Here is a 7,165-nt window from a genome sequence, read left to right as displayed (position 1 = left end):
CCCTTCTCCTCCCCTCCCCCTTTTCCCAAAAAAAAAAGAAAAAAATTAAAGTAATGTTAATTATAATATGTAGTCAGAAAAAAAAAAATCTATTTTATTTTAACTACCCTACTAAAAATAATTTATATATTTTATTATGTTATAAATAATGTAAACTATTAAAAACAATTATTTCTCGTCATATATACAATAAAATTTTATAGCATAACTTTTTACATGTAAAATTATCCCATCGAAAAAATTTTTCCAGCCCCACCCTATTAGTAGCTTGATTTTGATGCAAACTCTACACCATGTAACATTCTTTTTTTTTTTTTTTTATCCCATTCCCACATTCATCCATTATGCCCCATACTAACAGTCAAAGGAGTTTGTAAAATGAGCTCTATAATCTTTGCATTACAAACATCCTGAACCAATTGAATGTCCTATTCTCATTTGTTTGATTGCATAAGGTCTTTAACTTTCACGTCCTCCATACTAGTGTTTGCTAACATACGAATAATTTGAATGAGGTAACCAAGGCATATCCCATACCATTGTATATCCATCATCTCTAATTTGACATCAACATCTTGATTTAAGAAAATGTCGTATTTCCCAAATACTATGCTAAGTGTAACTAGGATTATGGCTAACAGGATCATCAAAGAAGTTAGATTTAAGGTAACACTGAGCCTCATAAATTGTGGCTATAAGAGACTCTAGCCATAATATTAACCTCGAGCCTTGTTTTGCCAACATTACAAGATTGAAATCCCTTAACTTTTAGAAACCTAACCCACCAAATTTCTTAAGAATGCATAAATGATCCCACCGCCATTAGTCCCTCTTTCTCACTAGATAAAAAATTTTAGTTATGATTAAGATGCTCAAAACAACTCTAAACTAAGTTTCCTAATACTTGGGTTCCAAGTAAAGGAAAGTCCATAAAAGATAGCCCAAACTTCTGCTATAATTATAATACACCATCCAATTTAAACACAAAAACCCTTCACCCTTCACCTAGCTGACAACATCATCTCACATCATTCTTGCACTAATGGTAGATTTTGGGTTCCCATAAGAACACTAGTCAAAATCTAGCTTATACCAATCCCTTACTAGTAAAAGACAAGAAATCATCTTAACCATATGATTATCCATCAATCCAATATTAGGAAAATTATGCTACCAAGCAAGATTAAATTGAGTAACATACTGTAGAACCCTAATTTTTTTATCTTTACAAAACCTACACATCTAAGGCAGTGAGGAACCCAATGATAAAAGCTTTAAGTGGCTTCAAGGATGCTGAAGGCACTGGAAAAATGTCTATGAGATATTCTACATGTTAAGAATAAAAATTAAATAGGTTTACAAAAAATAGATAAAAAAATAACGAAATAGGTTAAAGAGAAAGCAGTAGGTTTGAAAGCAAGGCATGCACCTTCTGTGCTTTAGTTAGACCCAACCTAAAGCTACAGAGAGCCATAGAAGTGCCATCTAAAATGAAGCCTATTAAAACCTAGCTTCAAGCCCAATTCAGCCAAAAGATTGTGCAAGAGTGTGAGCCTAGACTTTTTATTACATTTAAGAGAAAATCTAGCCAAAATAGGAACAAAATAAGGGAGAATAAATAAAAAAATAAAATAAAACAGGGTTGCCAATCCACCCTTGTTGAAAATGAGAATGAGAGAAAAGAAATAATCCTGTTCTTTAGGAAATTAGTTCACCTAAATACAAAGTAGAGCATTAAGTCAAATCTCTTCCTAAATAGGTTAGGTTTAAGCTTCCTAAATAGCTAAAAGCCTATAACTACACCTTTAAACCTCCTAAACAAGTATCTATAGCCACTCATCACCAATTGTAGCCACTCTCTTTCAACCCTTAAGCCACACACCACTCTCCTCACTCACACAATCAAACCATATGCCACCTTTCTCTTTTTCTCTCTTTTTCTACCTTTCTTTGTTACATTTAATTTTCCAAAGGGTAAGAATATGATTTGAACATAATATAAACTTGTAGGAAATATCTTTTATATCTCTCTTATGAAATTTTAGTTGTACATGTTATAGAGCATATTTTGAGGGCAGCTGACAAACTCCGTGTATGGTTTAGGAACATTTAGCTACTATCTAACTTATAAGTCATAGATAGGCAGGTCTTTGAGTCCTAAAACTATTTTCCCTAGGCAATTCATGAAATATCGTGCAACTTTCATACATAATTCATCTTGATTTGATTTATAGATTTTGTGATAAGATTTTTTTTTTTAAAGTTTGGTATATGATTTTATGTATTTCTGCATGACCTAGAAGTATAAGAGTGCATAGCTCGACGATGCCTTTACCTTTTTGGGTGATTCTTGAGCCTAAATTGGATTTCATAATGTCCTTTAAAACTTCCATGTTTTGAGCTTTCTTTAATTATGTATAGTACGTTAGAATTTAGGTACATGTAAACAACATCTCTTTGCATATTCAAATTTTATTTTTCTTTTTTTTTTTTTGCTTCTTTTTTCTAAGTTCTTTATTGGTGTCTTAAGAGAATCACAATAAAATTTCATTCATTTTCATCCATGTTTCATTTTTTTATATATTTTTCACTATTACTACCTCTGAAATAGAAAAGGTACCTTTAAAACAGTAAATGTAAAAAAAATTAATAATTTAATTTTATGAATTTTACATTTCTTATTGTTAATTGAAAACTAACAATTTTGTTCTTTCGATGTTTTTGAGACTTATAAACCATGGAGTAGACCAAAAGAAGTGATGGCTAGGGTTACATCACAACTCTAGCTGAATTACATGTTTGGACTTAGGAGATTTCCTTTTTTTTTTTTTGTAATTACCTTAATTGAGTTCCTCTCTTTAAAACCTTTCTTCTTAAATCTGGGAATAAGTGATAGATATGGTAAGTATGTAAATAAGGTAAGTTGTATATATGGTAAGTGGTTTAAATACTTTCTTTATTCAAAAATAATAACTATGTAAATAAGGCAAATACACCAAACAAGGAAGAAGATCTCCCTAAATAAGGCAAGTGGACTCAAACTAACTAGGAAACCCTAAAGAGCACTCAATGGGACTTCAAGACCCTTGCATGGAGAAATGGGCCAATGGGCCATGTAATAGAATAGGCCTTTTTATGTATAGTTTTATTTGGGCTTGTAACTCTTTTCTTCTCTCTCCTTTCTTTAGTTTCAAGATTATTTTTAAAGGGTTTCTAATTTTTTTCTCCTCCCTCATTTCTTTGTATGGTTTATTTACTTGCTTTCAGCAAATAAATTTTATGTAAATAATTTAGTAAAATAACTTAAGAAAACATAATTAAAATAAAGAATCACATATTAGAAACATGGGATGCATGCTTAGGGGTTGTTCTTATCTTTATGCATAAATCAACCCAAAGCATGAAAAGAACATAAAAACATGTTATAGGGCAACATGGTAAGTAAGTTCATAATTTCTAATATAGAAACAAGGCATAACTTAGAGCTATAAATATGCGCATCTAATGGGTGTTAAATGCTTAAATGAACAATATGTGCACGTTTAATCTAAACTTGCATTATATGATCAAGAATTTTAATAAAGAAATAATCAAACAGACTATAAGAAATACAAGTAAGGGGTTGGCCCTTATTTTATAGTAAGTCCAGCCATAAAGGGTGCCTAACACCTTCCCTCTTTCATACCCACTATCCTGGACCTAGGTTATTGGGCTCATGGTAAGAGAATGATAGTGAACGTCTACGGGGGATAGAGTTATCATCCACGTCCCTTCTAAAGTATTTGTCTTAGTTATCATCCAAGTGGGAACTCTAGCCAAGCATCTGCCTTTAGAGGTGTTTATATATAAGCTCTATAATAGTGTTATGGGAGGATGAAGCTAAACTAATCAAAACCCTGCCACCCATAGTGGTGACTCTACTGGGGATTAAGGATAGTTACTCTGTCATGGATCTTATGACCTATTATTCTTTCTCTATCTAAATTCTTTGCATTGTATGAATACAAGCACTGATACTACTTTTGCAACCTTAATGTGAAGTAGCCTTGCTGAGTCAAGCCAAGGAAGCTTTACTTCCATTTGAGCTACAGTAAATTGGCTTCACTTGGTAACCCATAGCATGTACCCTCAGGTGTAAAAAGGACAAGGATCCCATTGTTTATACCTGTGGTTTTCTTAAGGCCAATGGGAGACATAATGGTCAAGTCCTCACTTATGGGTGCCTATTGACGCTATTAGAGAAATAAGGATGGAAGTCAAGCCCATGCTAAAACTTAGAAATATGTGGCCCTAGGAACTTTATTGCATGCTATGTGTTGCATTTGTAAACCTATGTGTTAGACATTAAAGTTTTAAGGGTTAATGGAATGAATTTAGGCAAAAAAACAAGTCCCTTAGTTGCTTATTCAGAAAATTAAGGCCCAAAAACATTTCATATACCCATGGGGACGAATGGATGCCCACTTATATATTGGATTTTTGGGTTTATAAGTTCTTAGGCTAAATCCTTTATTAATGGGCCTAATGTACCACTACCTAGGGATAATATCTTTTAGACTTAACCATTAGCATGAGAATTTTAGGAGCTATAAGGAGGCAAAGTTTTGTTATTGTATTTTATTTGTATCTTCTGGCTTTAAAATAATTGCATTCATGGCATTCATGTATCCATGCATCATGCTCATTGGCCTGTAATTTAATGGATTGTATATCGATAAGCCCAAACATGTCATTTGAGGAATAAAGTCAGCTCATGAAGAAAGTGGATGAGTTTTTGCAAAAATTCAATGAGGCCCTAGTTAAAATCTGTCACTTGAGAGACAAGCTACAAGAATCTAAAGTACGCATTAGTGAACTTCAAGAGGAGTACATGCAAACTATCCTAAGAGAGGAACAAGATACTTATTCAGAAGTGCAAAACATCTTCTCTAAACATGAGAGATTCAAAATGATGGGCCCTACCCATACTATTGCCCAACCAAGAGAAATGGTGGATTTAGAACCCTTCAAGAAGGCAATGGAAGAAGACAACATGGAAGGACTGTTAGGAGAGCCCTTGAACAAGTTTGACTTTAAAGTGTACTACTCTAAGCCTCCTTATACTGATAGTCCTCTTAAGGGCATTTAGCCTACTGGGTGGGAGCTTTAGAGATAGGAAGTTTTTGAACAATAAAACTATCCTATGTAATACAAAGCCATTTATTATTAATAAAATATCTTTTTATTTTCATTTAATATCTTTTTATCTATCTCAGTTTGCTCATATCTACTTAGGCCCAATGGCCCTGTCATGATTAAGCCAGCTAACATGTAACCTAAAGAATTAATAGGTCCATTCATATATCAATCACATACATAACATAGCATACTAACCCCCTATTTTATACAGCCATCATAGCTCCTAAGTGGACCAAAAGTGCTTTTATTTTGACAAGTTGGACTAGGGAGGGTAGTTGTTTGTTAAAGAAAGTAAGACCAGTGGTTACTCAATGTCCAGCTAGATCAATTATTATGGAAGAGACTAGCACATGTTGAATGAAACACTAAATGACAAAATGAAAGAGATGATGGGATGAATTTTAAAATCCCTTGGGAAGCAATAAGAAGAGGGAAGCTGTGGGACCAAAAGGCCCAAACTAGTTGAGATAGTTATGGATAAGGCTCTAAGGAAGGCCCATGACCTTTTTGATCCTATATTTTGGGATAAAGAAGACTATTTAAAGCAAAAGGCCCAAAAAATTGAGAAAGAGCCCAACAAAGAGTTCAATATGATGTTTAAGAAATTTGAGAAGCAACAAGCTAGCTTTAAAAAGCAAGTTGAGCTGGGAGGAATAGGATTATTTAACTCAAAAGATTTGGACATCCATATAGAATGGGCTTGCCTGACAAATCAAGGTGTCTGACTTGCACAAGTTTGATGGGGCTAGGAATCCTAAGGCCCACTTAAGGTCCTACTTGATTTTGATGAGAGCCACTGAGCTCAACAAGGAGCAAACTACTCAATTCTTTACTATCTCACTAAAAGGTGAGGCATGATCTTGGTACCATGGGCTTAAACCCACTGTTAGAAAAGATTAGGATGAGATGGTAAAGAGGTTTATATAGTAGTATTCCTACAACAATCTCGATGTAACTTTGAGGGATCTGGAAACAACCAAGCAAAATCCCATAAAGAATTTCTCTGAGTACTTAATGAGATGGAGAAAGAAAGCTATGAAGATTCTCAATAGGCCTAGTGAGAAGGATCAAGTTCATTTGGTTTTCAAGAATTTCCTAACAACTTACTATGAGAAGTACTACATGCCCATAGCCATATTTGAGTAGTTGTATGTTGTGGGGGTCCAACTAGAGGGTGGTATGAATTATAAGAGCTGGATTTATTAGCCCAAGAAAGGAGGTTATTAATCAACTAACACTAGAGGGAGGAAGACAATAAAAGTTCAGGCGGTTGGTAAAACTCAAAGAAACTTTTCTCGACTAGACAAACCCTTTGTTAGACGTAGGGGTCTTAATCCACGTTTTGATAATAATAAATAATTAGTGTGATACTAATCTACCTTGGAAGTATTTGTATTAAGATTATAAGTCCCAATTTCAAAATTGTGAAATTATTTTAAATCAAGATTAAAAGAGAACAAGGAAATGAAGCAAAGCATAGTGGGATTCTACAATGTAATCTCTATTTTTTTTTATGCTATGTGAATCTCAATTAATTAGTTGTGTTGGCTCAAGTCTAGGTTTTTATAAGAAATTTTTCAGCATCTTGTTTTCACCTATTCTTTGCCAAGGGGGAGTCAAATTAATTTTCCATTTTTTGAGTAATGCAAAATTAGTTTTTAAAAGTGTATTAGTTGGGAAATTTATTAAAATAGCTTATCAAAAGTTCAAACGAACTAAAAATTTGACTTCGAGTATAAAAGTTATGTCTTTTTAAAGCTTTTTTTATGTTTTAGTCTATAGTGGACTTCAGCAGCCGAAGTAAGGGGCTCGGTAACTGAAGTTATGATTTTAAACTTATTGCTTTGGCACTATAAATTTTGAAAGCCAAAGCAAGGGACTTCAAAATCTAAACCTGGGTCTTTAAAACTCAAAATAACAAGGTTTTAAGTTATTGAACATCTATTTTTACATTTAATGCACCTCTAACAGTCATTTTCTTGCCAAA

This window comes from Hevea brasiliensis, chromosome 11 (assembly GCF_030052815.1).
Source record: "Hevea brasiliensis isolate MT/VB/25A 57/8 chromosome 11, ASM3005281v1, whole genome shotgun sequence".
NCBI lineage: Eukaryota > Viridiplantae > Streptophyta > Magnoliopsida > Malpighiales > Euphorbiaceae > Hevea > Hevea brasiliensis.
The sequence above is the reverse complement of the archived record's forward strand: the minus strand, read 5'-3'. Positions refer to the sequence as shown.